The sequence below is a fragment of the Mesoplodon bidens genome, assembly GCF_964165515.1.
Source record: "Mesoplodon bidens genome assembly, chromosome: 12".
Lineage (NCBI taxonomy): Eukaryota > Metazoa > Chordata > Mammalia > Artiodactyla > Ziphiidae > Mesoplodon > Mesoplodon bidens.
Window position 1 is genome coordinate 48,820,961 of NC_138168.1, and position 19,220 is coordinate 48,840,180.

General features: G+C 37.8%; 1 long non-coding RNA gene across 1 annotated transcript in view; it reads left to right on the forward strand.

The window, feature by feature from the left end:
- LOC308626434 overlaps positions 1-3,714 on the forward strand; it is a 131,117-nt gene extending 127,403 nt beyond the window's left edge. The window contains exons 3-4 of the long non-coding RNA XR_014017250.1: positions 1,428-1,542; positions 3,544-3,714. This is a non-coding gene — a long non-coding RNA (uncharacterized lncRNA). The remainder of the gene's footprint in view (positions 1-1,427; positions 1,543-3,543) is intronic.
- Positions 3,715-19,220: the final 15,506 nt, after the last annotated feature.

Genomic DNA, 19,220 nt, shown 5'->3' on the forward strand with positions numbered 1-19,220 from the left:
TATTCATTGAGTGCATAATATATGCCATGGTCTCTGCTGAGTTGTGGAACAACAAACTGAGTAAAATACTCTCCTGCCAATTCTTAACTTTTGGGATTTCTTCTAAGATTTATACAAATGATCATATTTATCTTCTTGAAATGTCTTGTTCTTTTGGCTTCCTCTTGTTCTTTTCCTACATCTGGACTAATTGTAGGACTTGTCAGTTCCTTTAAAATGTTAATGTCATTTACAAATTTCCGAAGGAGGGGGTAAAGCATGTGGTATTCCTTAATCTTATTTGATCCTAGACCCCTCTTTTCTCCAGACCATCTCATGAGATTATTAGTCCAAGTTATAGGCTTTGCAAAATACTCATTTAGAGATTTCTCTATTATCTGAGGATGGATGACACAGATGCTTTTCAAATTAATATCTTCAGCCCTGATGTTTTAGAGTCCCAGACCCAAATATTCAATTGCTCCTGGGTATCTCCAGATTATAGTCCTACAAATAGCTCACACTCAGTACTTCTTCCAAGGCATCCATGACCCCCAAAATAGAGAGTAAAATTGTTCATCTTCCTCTGTACCTTTAACACTGTTCTGTCCTAACCTTAACTCAGTGTAGGTGGGGCATCTGTTACAATTCTGTCTCCCCTCCTAGACTGAAAACCCAGGGGCAGGGTCCAGGCCTCTTCTTCACTCTTTTTCAGAATTTGGAACAGAATGGGTGCTCAGGAGATTTTTTTTAAATTAAAATACAAAAACCCTGGAAAAAGTAATACCATTGACATTTCTTAGAAAATGTTTTTAGCTTATTTCTCTACATATTTAAACTGAGGTTCAGGGATAGATCTGAAAGCTCTAGGAGCCTAAGGTGAGATGCTGGAGAGGAGTAATAGCAAGTGGAAAAAGGACAGAGAAGCAAGGTACTTGGATTTGCCAAAGACAAACTTGAATGATTTAATAATACTGGATAGGGCTAGCAGTGTTTTTGAAAAAAAAAAATTTGTGTCTTTTGTTTTTATTTTTGTGTTTTGCCAGTCCTAAGGATTTTGCAGGTTGGCTTGGGTCCAGTGTGATGATTAAACATTTGTTTCTTAAAAAGCAAATTGATTCTTTTGTTCCCTGTTACTCAATTCAAGACTAAATCATGAGGGGATTTGGAAGGATGTACTAAAGTTTCATCTGGTTTGTTGAGAACAATATGCTACTAGATAATCATTCCTTTATAACAGCTGAAGAAAGTAATAGTTGTTGTTTTTTTAAAATTAAAACTCCATATACACTTCTGATTAAATCCACACCACAGTAAACATCATGACTGGGATCGGGGGAGGCCACCAAATCTTCCTGCCACAATTCTTTGCTGAGCCCAGAAATGCAATTTCTCTCTCTTCCCTTTTGAGATGGGTATGTCATGGATCCATTTATCTTTGCATTCAGGTGCGTGAGACAGAGATGAGGAAGAGAATCTGCTAAGCACTAGGAAACAATACTAAATGAGCACCTTGAGGAAACTGCAAAGTAGTTTCTACTTTATCAGGATTTTCAATTCCAGGTATGTTACTTTGGAACTTTTGTATTACTTTGATATCACTCATAAAATGTTCCATTTCTGAAACTGCTAGATCCACAGAAATCAGTAGCCTCTTTTGGGCAATGTATAAAAAGAAGACCATAGATTACAATCTGATGATTGTAAAAATAAATAGGTTGATTTTCTTTTCTCAGCTATCAATACAGCTTTATTCTTCATCAAGAAAAAGTAAATCTTAGATCTCTCTTCTTCTAAGTCTGTGTGAAAAAAAGACAAACCTCAGCGTTTCAGAGGATCAAACCTCATAGCGTAGGTATTAGGCTATTTGATGCTTTCTGTGTCTGCAATTAGCATTATTCCAGGTACTAAAATCAACAAAATAGGGTAAACTTTTTTTCTTTACGTTGATTTAACAACACTTGAGGTCACTATAGAAGATGCAATTTGCCTAAATTAGGCCTATATTCACAATGTAAAGAAGTGCTTTTTAATACAGTTATCTAACAATGCTAAGTGTACACTGAAACATAAGTCAGTGGTTATATTTATTTAAAGTAGATGGGGAGGACCTTCAAGATGGTGGAGGAGTAAGACGTGGACATCACCTTCCTCCCCACAAATACATCAAAAATATACCTACATGTGGAACGACTCATACAGGACACCTTCTGAACGCTGGCAGAAGACCTCAGACCTCCCAAAAGGCAAGAAACTCCCCACGTACCTGCGTAGGGCAAAAAAAAGAAAGAAAAAACATATACAAAAGAATAAGGACGGGACCTGCACCAGTGGGAGGGAGCTGTGAAGGAGGAAAGGTTTCCACACACTAGGAAGCCCCTTCACTGGAGGAGACAGGGGGTGGGCGCAGGGTGAAGCTTTGGAGCCACGGAGGAGAGCGCAGCAACAGGGGTGCAGAAGGCAAAGCGGAGAGATTCCCGCACAGAGGATCAGAGCCAACCAGCACTCACCAGCCCGAGAGGCTTGTCTGCTCACCTGCCGGGGTGGGCGGGGCTGGGAGCTGAGGCTCGGGCTTCGGAGGTCGGATCCCAGGGAGAGGACTGGGGTTGGCTGCGTGAACACAGCCTGAAGGGGGCTAGTGCACCACAGCTAGCCGGGAGGGAGTCCAGGAAAAAGTCTGGAGCTGCCGAAGAGGCAAGAGATCATTGTTTCGGGGTGCGCGAGGAGAGGGGATTCAGAACATCGCCTAAACAAGCTCCAGAGATGGGCGCGAGCCGCGGCTATCAGCGCGGACCACAGAGATGGCCATGAAATGCTAAGGCTGCTGCTGCAGCCGTGAAGAATCCTGTGTGCAAGCACAGGTCACTATCCACACCTACCCTCCAGGGAGCCTGTGCAGCCCACCACTGTCAGGGTCCCATGATCCAGGGACAACTTCCCTGGGAAAACACACGGCATGCCTCAGGCTGTTGCAACGTCGTCACGCCGGCCTCTGCCGCCGCAGTCTCGCCCCGCACCCGCAACCCTCCCTCCCCGCGGCCTGAGTGAGCCAGTGCCCCGTGATCAGCCACTCCTTTAACACCTTCCTGTCTGGGCGAAGAACAGATGCCAGAGGGCAACCTACATGCAGAGGCAGGACCAAATCTAAGGCTGAACCCCAGGACCTGTGCCAACAAAGAAGAGAAAGGGAAATTTCTCCGTACAGCCTCAGGAGCAGTGGATTAAATCTCCACAATCAACTTGATGTACCCTGCATCTCTGGAATGCTTTAATAGACAACGAATCATCCCAGAATTGAGGCTTTGGGAGCAACTGCAGACTTGGGGTTTGCCATATGTGACTGACTAGTTTATGACTTCTATGTTTACCTTAGTTAAGTTTTTAGTGCTTGTTATCATTGGCGGATTTGTTTACTGGTTTGGATGCTCTTCTTTTTTTTAAATTACTTTTTTATTTTAATAATATTTTTTATTTTAATAACTTCATTTTATTTATTTATTTATTTATTTATTTATTTATTTATTTATTTATTCTCCCTTTTCTTCTGAACCATGTGGCTGACAGGGTCTTGGTGCTCCGGCCAGGTGTCAGGCCTGAGCCTCTGAGGTGGGAGAGCTGAGCTCAGGATATTGGACCATCAAAGACATCCCAGCCCTACATAATATCAATCGGTGAGAGCTCTCCCAGAGATCTCCGTCTCAACACTAAGACCCAGCTACACTCACCGACAAGCAAGCTCTAGTGCTGGACACTCCATGCCAAACATCTAGCAAGACAGGAACACAACCCCACCCATTAGCAGACAGGTTGCCAGAAATCATAATAAGGTCATAGACACCCCAAAACACACCAGAAAGACACAGACTCGGTCCAGCCCACCAGAAAGACAAGATCCAGCTTCATCCACCAGAACACAGGCACCAGTCTCCTCCACCAGGAAGCCTACACAACCCACTGAACCAACCTCACCCACTGGGGGCAGACACCAAAAACAACGGGAACTACGAACCTCCAGCCTGCGAAAAGGAGACCCCAAACACAGTAAGTTAAGCAAAATGAGAAGACAGGGAAATAGACAACTGATGAAGGAACAAGGTAAAAACCCACCAGACCAAACAAATGAAGAGGACATAGGCAGTCTACCTGAAAAAGAATTCAGAGTAATTAGAGTAAACATGATCTAAAATCTTGGAAAGAGAATGGAGAACATACAAGAAATGTTTAACAAGGACCTAGAAGAACTATATAGGAAACAAACAATGATGAACAACACAATAAATGAAATAAAAAAATCTCTAGAACAAATCAATAGCAGAATAACTGGGGCAGAAGAACAGATAAGTGACCTGGAAGATAAAATAGTGGAAATAACTACGCAGAGCAGAATAAAGAAAAAAGAATGAAAAGAATTGAGGACCGTCTCAGAGACCTCTGGGACAACATTAAATGCACCAACATCCAATTATAGGGGTCCCAGAAGAAGAAGAGAAAAAGAAAGGGACTGAGAAAATATTTGAAGTGATTATAGTTGAAACCCTCCTTATATGGGAAAGGAAATAGTCAATCAAGTCCAGGAAGCACAGAGAGTCCCATACAGAATAAATCCAAGGAGAAACATGCCAAGACACATATTAATCTAAGTACCAAAAATTAAATACAAAGAAAAAGTAATAAAAGCAGCAAGGGAAAAACGACAAATAACATTCAAGGGAATTGCCATAAAGTTAACAGCCGATCTTTCAGCAGAAACTCTGCAAGCCAGAAGGGAGTGGCAGGATATATTTATAGCAATGAAAGGGAAAAACTACAACCAAGATTACTCTACCCAGCAAGAATATCATTCAGATTCAACAGAGAAATTAAAACCTTTACAGACAAGCAAAAGCTAAGAGAATTCAGCACCACCAAACCAGCTTTACAACAAATGCTAAAGGACCTTCTCTAGGCAGGAAGCACAAGAGAAGGAGCAGACCTACAAAAACAAACCCAAAACAATTAAGAAAATGGTAATAGGGACATACATGTTGATAATTACCTTAAATGTAGATGGATTAAATGCCCCAAACAAAAGACAAAGACTGGCTGAATGGATCCAAAAACAGGACCCATATATATGCTGTCTACAAGAGACCCACTTCAGACCTAAGGATAAATACAGACTGAAAGTGAGGGGATGGAAAAAGATATTCCATGCAAATGGAAATCAAAAGAAAGCTGGAGTACCAATTCTCATATCAGACAAAATAGACTTTAAAATAAAGACTATTACAAGAGACAAAGAAGGACACTATGTAATGATCAAGGGATCAATCCAAAAGAAGATATAACATTTGTTGATATTTATGCACCCAACATAGGAGCACCTCAATACATAAGGCAAATACTAACAGCCATAAAAGGGGAAATTGACAGTAACACAATCATAGTAGGGGACTTTAACATCCCACTTTCACCAATGGAAAGATCAACCAAAATGAAAATAAATAAGGAAACACAAGCTTTAAGTGACTCATTAAATAAGATGGACTTAATTGATATTTATAGGACATTCCATTCAAAAACAACAGAATACAATTTCTTCTCAAGTGCTCATGAAACATTCTCCAGGATAGATCATATCTTAGGTCACAAATCAAGCCTTGGTAAATTTAAGAAAATTGAAATCACATCAAGTATCTTTTCCGAACACAGTGCTATGAGAGTAGGTAACAATTACAGGAAAAAATCTGTAATAAATACAAACACATGGAAGCTAAACAATAAGCTACTAAATAACCAAGAGATCACTGAAGAAATCAAAGAGGAAATCAAAAAATAGCTACAGACAAATGACAATGAAAACATGATGACCCAAAACCTATGGGATGCAGAAAAAGCAGTTCTAAGAGGGAAGTTTATAGCAGTACAATCCTACCAGAAGAAACAAGAAACATCTCAAGTACACAATGTAACCTTACACCTAAAGTAAATGGAGAAAGAAGAACAAAAAATCCCAAAGTTAGCACAAGGAAAGAAATCATAAAAATCAGATCAGAAATAAATGAAAAAGAAATGAAGAAAACAATAGCAAAAATCAATAAAACTAAAAGCTGGTTCTTTGAGAAGATAAAATTGATAAACCATTAGCCAGACTCATCAAGAAAAAAGGGAACAAATCAAATCAACAGAATTAGAAATGAAAAAGGAGAAGTAACAACTAACACTACAGAAATACAAGGACCATGAGAAATTACTACAAGCAACTATATGCCAATAAAATGGACAAACTGGAAGAAATGGACAAATTCCTAGGAAAGTACAGCCTTCCAAGACTGAACCAGGAAGAAACAGAAAATATAAACATACCAATCACAAGCACTGAAATTGAAACTGTGATTTAAAATCTTCCAACAAACAAAAGCCCAGGACCAGATGGCTTCACAGGCAAATTCTATCAAACATTTAGAGAAGAGCTAGCACCTATCCTTCTCAAACTCTTCCAAAATATAGGAGAGCGAAGAACACTCCCAAACTCATTCTACGAGGCCAACATCACCCTGATACCAAAACCAGACAAAGATGTCCCAAAGAAAACTACAGGCCAATATCACTGATGAACATAGATGCAAAAATCTGCAGCAAAATACTAGCAAAAAGAATCCAACAGCACATTAACAGGATATAGACCATGATCAAGTGGGGTTTATCCCAGTAATGCAAGGATTCTTCAATATATGCAACTCAATCAATGCGATATACCATATCAACAAATTGAAGTTGAAAAACCATAAGATCATCTCAATAGATGCAGAAAAAGCTTTCAAAAAAATCAACACCCATTTAAGATAAAAACCCTCCAGAAAGTAGGCATAGAGGGAACTTACCTCAACATAATAAAGGCCATATCTGACAAACCCACAGCCAACATCATTCTCAATGGTGAAAAACTGAAACTATTCCCACTGAGGTCAGGAACAAGACAGGTTGTCCACTCTCACCACTATTATTCAACATAGTTTTGGAGGTTTTTGCCACAGTAATCAGAGATGTAAAAGAAATAAAAGGAATCCAAATCGGAAAAGAAGAAGTAAAACTGTCACTGTTTGCAGATGTCATGATACTATACATAGAGAATCCTAAAGATGCTCCCAGAAAAACTACTAGAGCTAATCAATGAATTTGGTAAAGTAGCAGGATACAAAATTAATGCACAGAAATCTCTTCCATTCCTATATACTAATGATGAAAAATGTGAAAGAGAAATTAAGAAAACTCTCCCATTTACCACTACAGCAAAAAGAATAAAATACCTAAGGATAAACCTACTTAAGGAGACAAAAGACCTGTATACAGAAAATTATAAGACACTGATGAAAGAAATTAAAGATGATGCAAACAGATGGAGAGATATACCAGGTTCTTGAACTGGAATAATCAATATTGTGAAAATGACTATACTACCCAAAGGAAGCTACAGATTCAATGCAATCCCTATCAAATTACCAATGTCATTTTTCACAGAACTAGAACAAAAAATTTCACAATTTGTATGGAAACACAAAAGACCCGGAATAGCCAAAGCAATCTTGAGAAAGAAAAATGGAGCTGGAAGAAACAGGCTCCCTGACTTCAGACTATACTACAAAGCTACAGTAATCAAGACAGTATGGTACTGGCAGAAAAACATAAATATAGATCAATGGAACAGGATAGAAAGCCCAGAAGTAAACCCATGAACATATGGTCACCTTTTCTTTGATAAAGGAGGCATGAATATACAATGGAGACAAGACAGCCTCTTCAATATTTGGTGTTGGGAAAACTGGACAGCTATATGTAAGAGAATGAAATTAGAACACACTGTAACACCATACACAAAAATAAACTCAAAGTGGATTAAAGGCCTAAATGTAAGGCCAGACACTATAAAACTCTTAGAGGAAAACATAGGCAGAACACTCTATGACATAAATCACAGAAAGGTCCTTTGGACCCACCTCCTAGAGAAAGGGAAATAAAAACAAAAATAAACAAATGGGACCTAATGAAATTTAAAATCTTTTGCACAGCGAAGGAAACCATAAACAAGACCAAAAGACAACCCTCAGAATGAGAGAAAATATTTGCAAACAAAGCAACTGACAAAGGATTAATCTCCAAATTATACAAGCAGCTCATGCAGCTCAATATCAAAAAAACAAACAACCCAATCCTAAAATGGGCAGAAAACCTAAATGGACATTTCTCCAAAGAAGATATACAGATTGCCAACAAACATATAAAAGGGTGCTCAACATCACTAATCATCAGAGAAATGCAAATCAAAACTGCAATGAGGGGGGCTCCCCGGGTGGCGCAGTGGTTGAGAGTCTGCCTGCCGATGCAGGGGACACGGGTTCGTGCCCTGGTCCGGAAGGATCCCGCATGCCGCGGAGCAGCTGGGCCCGTGAGCCATGGCTGCTGAGCCTGTGGGTCCAGAGCCTGTGCTCCGCAATGGGAGGGGCCACAACAGTGAGGGGCCCGCGTACTGCAAAAAAAAAAAAAAAAAAAAAAAACTGCAATGAGGTATCACCTCACACCCGTCAGAATGGCCATCATCAAAAAGTCTACAAAAAATAAATGCTGGAAAGGGTGTGGAGAAAAGGGAACCCTCTTGCACTGTTGGTGGGAATGTAAATAGATACAGCCACAATGGAGAACAGTATGGACGTTCCTTAAAAAACTAAAAGTAGATCTACCATATGACCCAGAAATCCCACTACTGGGCATATACCCTGAGAAAACCATAATTTAAAAAGAGACATATACCACAATGTTCATTGCAGCTCTATTTACGATAGCCAGGACATGGAAGCAACCTATGTGTCCATCAACAGATGAATGGATAAAGAAGATGTGACATGTGGCACATATATACAATGGAATATTACTTACCCATAAAAAGAAACGAAATTGATTTATTTGTATGACTCTAGTCTGTCATACAAAGTGAAGTAAGTCAGAAAGAGAAAAAAAATACTGTATGCTAACACATATATATGGAATTAAAAAAAATGGTTTTGAAGAACCTAGGGGCAGGACAGGAATAAAGATGCAGATGTAGAGAATGGACTTGAGGACACAGGGAGGGGGAAGGGTAAGCTGGGAAAAAGTGAGAGTGTGTCATGGACATATATACATTACCAAATGTAAAATAGATAGCTAGTGGGAAGCAGCTGCATAGCACATAGAGATCAGCTTGGTGCTTTGTAACCACCTAGAGGGGTTTGATATGGAAGGTGGGAGGGAGGTGCAAGAGAGAAGTGATATGGCGATATACGTATATGTATAGCTGATTCACTTTGTTATACAGTGGAAAGTAACACAACAATGTAAAGTAATTATACTCCAATAAAGATGTTTAAATAAATAAATAAATAAATAAATAAATAAATAAAAAGTAGATGGGATAAGGATGATGGTTTATGGAGACAAATGAGGTGCTACTAAAAGAGTGATAACCTCTCACATTCACTTCATTATTCACCATTGTACTCTGGTGTGGAAGCCGGAAACTTCAGATAGCTCTTTGCTTATTTTACAAACTTGATATGTATGGGTATGCCACACATGTTGTTTAAAATACACAAGTTAGCATGTTCAACAGTTCTTTTTACCAAAAGTGAAATTTAGACATTCTGGGCAAAGTTTTATGAAAGTAAAGGAGAATATTTGTCAGTTAATATACATAAAACTCTTAGAAAAGCAAACGTTGCAAAGTAAGCTCTCTGCATTTGCTATTATTATATATAGAATACTTACTGTCAACTTAAGGATTTATATATTAGTTAATATTAAATGAATATTAAGCAACTGTTATGCATTAGTGGCTATAATACTATAAGCTATCAGAGTCACAAATACAGTAGACACAGTATTTTTCCAAAAGAAGCTTGTACATCAGTGGTAAAGAAATGCACAAACACAAAAGTTTAAGAATATAAAGCAGCATGGTAGGAACTTGGTGACATCAGGGGTTCAGAGAATGGAGAGATTCTTCTGGCCCCAGGCAAGATATAGATTGATTGATTACACTGGAGGAAGACTGGAAGAGATAGTAAACATTTCAGGAAGGGAAAGAAAAAACAGAAATGGAAATAGGACTACATAAAAGATTTATAGTCTGGATGTACTGGAGGCCAGGCTAAGAAGATGAGATTAGAAAAGAACACCAGAATTACAGGCCTGGACTTGGCCCCATTTAATCATTGAAATTTTTTTAGTAATAAGCCAGGATGATATTTGTGTTTTGGAAGGTTAACATGACAGTTATGTATAGAGTTAACATGTCCAGTTATATATTTTTAGGGGCAGAGAAATGGGAGCCTAATAAGATGACTAATAGGTAAGTAATAAGATAGGTAGCAGTGGAAATGGAAAGGAAAAGTTGAATGCAATGAACATTGCTGAAGAATTACCATACTTTATTGTGTTTATAAGATAGTATTTTTTGTATACTCTGCATATTGGAGTAAATGCCTTCATTTACAAAGATGGTATTTCAAATTCTTAAGGATTATGGTCAATTTTTAATAAACATCATTCATTTCTATGGCTAAAATAATTAACTAAATAATGGTAGATGAAAGAGATAGCCATTTTAAAGTGTTAATAATTTAGCAAATATTTTGAAAGCTGGTGCTAGAACTTGGGTTTTGGATGCAGCTGACCATAATTCAGTTATGAGCTTTGCAACTTACTTATGTGAATTTGGGCAAGTTATTTAACTCTCTGAACCATGCATTTCTCATCTCTAAAATGCTGAATAATAAAGCTTTCCTCATTGATTTATTATAAGGATGAAATAACTTACTTTAAAATGCCCAGATGTATCTGCCACATGTAATAATTATGCAGTACATGTTAGGTGCAATTAATGTCTGTAAACTAAGTGTAAAAAAGTAGAAAGCAGATCTTACTGTAAAATCTATTACAGGGATTAGCACACAATGCACTTTATTTTTCTAGCTTCAAGGACCTTACAATCTTTTTTTTTTTTTTTTAAGGATGTTTTTTATTTTTTATTATTTATTTTTGGCTGCATTGGGTCTTCGTTGCTGCAAGTGGGCTTTCTCTAGTTGTGACAAGCAGGGGCTACTCTTCGTTGCGGTGCAAGGGCTTCCCACTGCGGTGACTTCTCTTGTTGCAGAGCACAGGCTCTAGGCCCGCGGGCTTCAGTAGTTGTGGCTCACGGGCTCTAGAGCACAGGCTCAGTAGTTGTGGCTCATGGGCTTAGTTGCTCCGTGGCATGTGGGATCTTCCTGGACCCAGGCTCGAACACGTGTCCCCTGCATTGGCAGGCGCATTCTTAACCACTGCGCCACGAGGGAAGTCCCCCTTACAATCTTTTTATTTTCCTACTATCTCACTGATTTCTCCCTTAAAACCTTATTTGTTTCTTCTCTTCTCTTTGACCTCTTTCTGTTGGTATGATCCAAAGATCAGATCTTGGATTTCTCTGTCTCACATTTTCCCTTGATGATCTTATCCAGTCCTATGACTTTAAATATCATCTCTGTGCTGATTACTTTTGTGCTAATTTTAAAGACATGTTCTCAAATTCTTTGATAGTTCCTCCTCCAAAAGACTGAGCTTAATTCCACTTCCCTGAGTATAGAGTGTGGATTATACATAGTGACCCTTCTAGTATGACTAAGTGACAGACTGTCACTTTTGAGATTAGGGCTTTCATACTGGGTTATCTCTCTCTCTCTCTTTCTCTCTCTCTCTCTCTCTCTCAGTCGTCAATTGCTCTGTGTGAAGATATGCTCTGGGAAGCCCTATGTAGAGGTCCATATAGTGAGGAACTGAAGCCTCCTGCCAAGAGCCACATGAGTGATCTTGGAAACAGATTCTCTAGCCTCAATCAAGTGTTCAGAAACTACATACAGCCTTAGTAACAACTTGATTGCAAACTGGTGAGGAACTCTGAGCAAGAACCACGCAGGTAAGCCATGTCTGGATTTCTAACATTCAGAAACTGTGAGATTCTTTTTTTTTTTTTTTTTTTTTTTGCTTTAGAGTGCTAAATTTTGGGACAGTTTGTTACATAGCAACAGATAAGTAATGCAACCCCTGAATTTACATCTCCATCAGACCTCTATCCAGAACCCCAGACTTGAATATCCAACTGCATACTTGCTATCTCTACCTAGATGTCTAATAGACATCTTGATTTCAACATGTTTAAAGCTAAACTCATGCTCCTTGTTCTCATTCTTCCAAAGTTCAAGATAACTTTCCCATGCCAGCTGCTATGTTCCTTGACTTCTGTCTTTTACACTCTATCCCTAATCTATTAGGGAATTCTTCTGGCTGTACTTGAAAACTATATACTGAGTTGACCACTTCTCACCACCTCACTGCTACCATTCTAGGACAAGTTAATCTCATTTCTTTGCTGTATCATTTCAAGAAACTCCCTGTTGTCTTTCAGTTTCTATCCTTGTCTCCCTCCCCCACTATATATTCTCAACACAGAAGACAGCTATCCTTTAAAAGTGTATCCTATCCTTTAAAAACTTGAGACAAATTTCCAGCTTAGATACTGGTGGAGTTGCTTGTATTGCACTAACTTTCCTGCAGATAGCAATTATAAACCCTGGACAAAATGTTTTTTAAAAAGCAGTTAAATCCCTCAGTGTCTGCCTATTTTGGATTAGCACTGGCGCATAATCCAAAGTAAGCAGAATTTGTAATGAGGTGGATAGACCTAGAGTCTGTCATACAGAGTGAAGTAAGTCAGAAAGAGAAAGACAAATACCATATGCTAACACATATATATGGAATTTAAGAAAAAAAAAAAGTCATGAAGAACCTAGGGGTAAAACAGGAATAAAGACACAGACCTACTTGAGAATGGACTTGAGGATATGGGGAGGGGGAAGGGTAAACTGTGACAAAGTGAGAGAGTGGCATGGACATCTATACGCTACCAAACGTAAAATAGATAGCTAGTGGGAAGCAGCCGCATAGCACAGGGAGATCAGCTCGGTGCTTTGTGACCGCCTGGAGGGGTGGGATAGGGAGGGTGGGAGGGAGGGAGACGCAAGAGGGAAGGGATATGGGAACAAATGTATATGTATAACTGATTCACTTTGTTATAAAGCAGAAACTAATAAAAAATGAAAAAAGAAAAAAAGTAAGCAGACGCTGAGACGGATTTAACATTTGAAAGAAGGGTACCATGCTGGGTAACAGCCACATTTAAAGGCTTTTTTCCTGATGGCAACACCCAATTAATGTGTGGTGCAGTTGGATAAAACTAAGCAGAAGCCACTTATTGACTTGTAATTTTATTACAAGGTAGGAGCTACCAGAGTGACTGGAAATTAAGGGGAGAAAGCCGAGAAAAGGAGCCACAGACACAGGACCCCCAAATCTGTTTTTGGGGTCCCGCAAAACTCCCCTCCAACCTGTGGACGATTTCCTGAAATTCATATATAGCAAGCATTACATACATTAAGGAATCCAAATCAACAACGTGGTGGCTGAAAAAGTTCAGCATAAATTTCAGCTCTTGACCCATATTGGGAAGACAGGTTTAGAGCTGAGTCCTGCCAAGTAAAAGGAACCTGTTAAATACCTCAGACTTTCCATTGAAACCCAGGAAATTCCCCGTATTAGATGCAAATACTATGTTCCCTGATTTGCCCAAGTGCTAAGAGCAAAATGGAAACAAATATGTTCCAACAAAGTATAAAACCAACGCTTCAAAAATTCAATGTGATCAGCCAGTAATTTAACTATCAGAAAAAAAAAAACACCACTTCTCACAGGAAGAAAACAGAATTCAGAGTCTCAGTTCACAATACCAAGAGTACAATAAAAAATTTATTAGATATAGGAAAATGTGAGTTATTATCAAGGATGAAAGCAATCAATATCAGTAGACCACTGAAAATTAGTAGACAATTAACAGTAAAGGACATTTAAGTATCTATCATAAGGACTTAATTTAAAAGGTGGTCACAATGAGAGTGAACGGATGGGAATTATTGGTAGAGAAATGAAAGCTATAAAAAAATCAAAAAGAATTTCTGGAAATGAAAAATTTAGCATCTGAAATAATTAAGTTCTGTGGATGAATTTAGTAGAAGATTGGAGTTAGCAGATTAAATGTTTTGGTAGGCAGAATAATAGCTCTGTAAAGATGTTCACATCCTAATCCCTGGAACCTGTAAATATGTAACTGTGATATTATGATTTATAATAAATATATACTTGATCTTTGTCCCAGTTTCTAGCTCAGAGCTCCTAAAACCCTTGGAATTTCCTAAGTGATAAAGGTGAAATGTGTCTTTTGTTATTCATAACAAGCCCCTTTCAACCACACCTGAGTTTATATTACTGAGGCGAATTTTGAAAAGTCCCTAGGTATGCTAAGGATGGGGCTGGTTACCAGGGGAACCAACCTTGATTAGAGAGTTGGAACTTTCAGTCCCAGGCTCTAACCTCTTGGGAAGGGAGAGGGGCTAGAGATTGAGTTAATCTCCAACAGCCAGTGATTTAATCAATCATGCCTCTGTGATGAAAGCTCTGTAAAAATCCAAAAGGATGAGTTTCAGAGAGTTTTCAGGTTGGTGAACTCGTGAAGGTTCTGGGAGAGTGGTATGCCCAGAGAAGGCATGGAAGCTCCTTGGCCCTTTCCCACATACCTTGCCCTAGGTATCTCTTCCATCTGGCTGTTTCTGAGTTACATTTTTAAATAATAAATTTGTAATCTAGTAAGTAAAATGTGTTCCTGAGTTTTGTGAGCCACTCTAGCAAATTAATCAAGCCTGAGGTAGGGGTCCTGGGAACCTCTGAATTGTAGCCAGTTGGTCAGAAGCATAGGTAACAACAACCTGGACTTGCAGTTGGCATTCGGAATGGGGAGCAGGCTTGTAGGACTGAGCCCTCAACTTATGGGATCTGATGCTATCTCCAGGTAGGTAGTCATAATTGAGTTAAATTGTAAGACACCTAGCTGGTGTCACAGAATTGCTTTGTGTGTAGAAACTACCCTGCACCCCTTCTCCGCCTCCCCTTCCAACCCCCCTGACACATTTGGTGACCAGAAGTACTGAGTGTGAGTAATATTAAAAGAGTCACACAGGAGGAAGTGACTTTTTCCTTTACAGTAACTTTCCATGGCAAAAGGAATTTTGCACATGAAATTAAGACTACAAACTTCAAAATAGAGATTATCCTGAATTATCTATGTGGTCCCCATGTAATCGCATGGGTCTTTAAAGGTGGAAGTGGGTCATAGATTTGAGAAAATGGAAGAAGACAGGAAAGATCTGAAGTGTGAGAGACATGTCACCAAATATTGATGAATTTGAAGATAGAGAAAGGGGCCCACATGCTAAGGCAGGCAGGGAACCTGTAAAGCTGGGAACGACCCTCAGCTGACAGTGAGCAAAGAAACAGGGACCTCAGTTTCACAAACACAAGGAACTGAACTGTGCCCACAATCTGCATGGATTTACCTAGAGCTTCCATAAAAGAAGACAGCCTCACTGATACTTTGATTTTAGCCTGGTGAAACCTGCCTCGGATATTTGACCCACAAAACTGTAGGATAATACATGTATGTGGGTCTAAGCTTCTAAATTTATGGTAATTCGTTATGGCACCAATTGAAAACTAATATAAAAAGGTCAATAAACTTCAAAATAGATAAATATAAAAAGAAAGAAGGGGCAGATAATTATTTTTTTAAAATATTGGCCAAAAATTCCCCAAATTTGTTCAAAAACATAAACTTATAGGACCAAAAACTTGAATAACTCCAAGCAAGATAAATACAAAATAAACCACCTTAGGCACATCATTATAAAACTTCTGAAAACCAAACATAAAGACAAAATATTGAATGCAGCCAGAGAAAAAGAAATTATACACAGGGGAACAATTATATAAATGATGGCTGAATTATCATCAGAAACAGCAAAGACCAGGAGACTATAGAGGTGCTTTACATTTTCAGCAAATGGTGTTGGAGCCACTGGATAAATATATGTTAAAAAAGGAATCATGACTCCCCCTCACACCACAAACAAAAATAAATTCATGATGGGTTATAGCCTTAAATGTATACGCTAAAATCATAAATCTCTTAGAAGAAAATACAGGAGAATACTTTTGTGACCTGAGAGCATAGGTAAAGATTTCTTAGGACAAAAATGAACTAAACATGAAAGAATATAATCATAAATTACACTTCATCCAAATAAATATATTTTGCTAATTAAAATATACAAATAAGAGAGGAAAAAGTCAAACTATGGACTGGGAGAATATATTTGCAATACATATATCCAACAAAGAAATTATATCCAGGATATGTAAAGAATTCCCTCAAACCCGTAAGAAGCCAAATAATCCTTTAAAGTGAGTAAAGGAATTAGGTAGATATCTCACAAAGGAAGATACATGATGGTCAAAAAGTATATGAGAAGGTGTTGACATTACAAATCATCAGGGAAATGCAAATTAAATCACAATGATTTACCATTGTACATTGACTAGAAAAAAAAATTTTCAGTGTCCAGTACTGGCAAGGATGTGGAACAACTGGAACTCATTCATTGCTGATGGCAGGGTAATGTGATACAAGTGCTTTGGAAAATTTATTGGTAGTTTCCTATAAAGTTAAACATATAACAATCACTCAGCAATTCTACTCCTAGGTATTAACCTTAGAGAAATAAAAATGTGTCTTCAAAATGACTTGTATGAGAAGCAGCTTTATACCTAATTGCCAAAAATAAAAGGATATAACTCAAATGTCCATCAACAGGATTACAAATAGCAAATTATAGTATTTGTACAATGAAATACCACTCAGAAGTAACGAATAATCCACTGCTGACACAAATGACAACATGGAGGAATCCCAAAAACACTATGTTAAGTGAAAGAAGCTAGACAAAATGAGTAAACAAACAAAAACAAAACCCCCACACATCTATGTTTGATTCTATGTATTTATTTATTTTTAAATTGAAGGATAGTTGACTTACAGTATTAGTTTCAAGTGTACAACATAGTGATTTGATATTTTTATAGATTATGTACTATACAAAGTTATTACAATATTATTGACTATATTGAATGTGCTATACATTACATCCCTTTGACTCATTTATTTTATAACTGGTAGTTTGTACCTCTTGCTCCCCTTCACCTAGTTCACCAGTCCACCCACCCACTTCCCCTCTGGCAACCACTAGTTTGTTCTCTGTATCTGTAGTCTGTTTCTGTTTTGTTATATTTATTCATTCAACATATAGGTAAAAACATAAAGCATTTGTCTTTTTCTGTCTGATGTATTTCACTTAGCATAGTACCCTCCTGTGCATCCATATTGTTGCAAATGGCAAGATTTCATTCTTTTTTATGGCTGAGTACTATTCCATTGTATATATATGCTACTTCTTTATCCATTCATCTGTTGATGGACACTTAGGTTGCTTCCATATCTTCGCTACTGCAATGAACATGGGGTACGCATATCTTTTCAAATTACTGTTTTTGTTTCTTTGGAAAAACTGGATCATGTGATAGTTCTATTTTTAATTTCTTGAGGAAGCTCCATACTATTTTCCATAGTGGCTGTACCAATTTACATTCCCAAGAACAGGACACAAGGATTCCCTTTTCTCTACATTCTTAACAACACTTGTTATTTCTTATCTTTTTAATGATAGCCATTCTGACAGGTGTGAGATAATAACTCATTGTGGTTTTGATTTGCATTTCCTTGATGATCAGTGATGCTGAGCATCTTTTCATGTGCCTGTTGGCCATCTGTAGGTCTTTGGAAAATCACCTGTTCAGATCCCCTGCCCATTTTTTAATCAGGTTGTTTGTTTTTTGATGTTGAGTTGTATGAGTTATTTATATTTTTTGGATTTTAATCCCTTTACAGACATATCATTTACAAATATATTCTCCCATTCTGTAGGTTACCTTTTTATTTTGTTGATGGGTTCCTTTGCTGTACAAAAGTTTTAGTTTGATGTGGTCCCATTTGTTTATTTTTGCTTTTGTTGTCTTTGTCAGAGGAGACATTTAAAAAATATACTGCTGCTGTTTCCTTTCCTTTGTTTTTGTCTTAAAAAAATACTGCTAAGGCCAATTTCAAAGTGCATATTGCCTATGTTTTCTTTTATGAGTTTCATGGTTTCAGGTCTTACATTTAAGCCTTTAGTGCATTTTGAGTTTGTTTTCATATATGGCATGAGGAAATGTTCTAGACTGGTTCTTTTACATGTAGCTGTCCAGTTTTCCCAACACCATTTATTGAAAAGACTGTCTTTTCCCCATTTTATATTCTTGCCTCCTTAATTGACCATGTGTGAGTGGGTTTATTTCTGGGCTGTCTATTCTGTTCCATTGATCTGTGTGTCTGTTTTTGTGCCAGTACCATACTGTATTGATTACTATAGTTTTATAGTATAGTTTGTAGTTAGGGAGTGGGATACCTCCAGCTTTGTTCCTCTTTCTCAAGATTGCTTTGGCTATTTGGGGTTCTTGCCTCTTTTACAATATACTTCATAATGTATGAGTGAGGGTGATAAACACTTCACAAGAAGACTGTAGCTACGAAAATTACTCTGGTTTACATATTTAGTGACTTCAGTCTGAACCTTAAGTCTTTTGATTTCAAGTCTCATTTCCTTTCAACTACTGTCTATGAAATTCCTGGTGTTAAATTCAGTACTAAGAAAAAGAGAGTTGGGAGGATAGTATACTCCTTGGCTTTTATTCAAGAAGTATTAGTCTTTTCCAAATCAAAATAAATTAAAAAGGAAATCAAAATTAACTGCAATCTGTATCATTGACTGGAAATGTTGCTATAAAGTACATTGTGGGTGATTGACAAAGTATAAACATGAACTATAGATATGGATTATAATGTGATTTTGACAAGTGGAATGTGACTATTTATGAATTTCCTTGTTTTCAGGAATGCACACTGAAGTATTTAGGGGTAAAGGGCCATGAAGTATATGACTTACTCTCTCTCTTGGGTAGAGAGAGAAAATGGGGAAGTAAATATGACAAAATGTTAATGACACATGAAACTGGATAGAAAGTATAAAAGAGTTCTTTGTACTATTTTTGCAAATTTTCTGTCCAAATTGTTTCATGATAATAAAGTTTTTAAAAAAGGAAAAATGTTGAGTGTCTACCAAGTGCCAAGTGCCATTCTTAGAGATATTTGCAATACA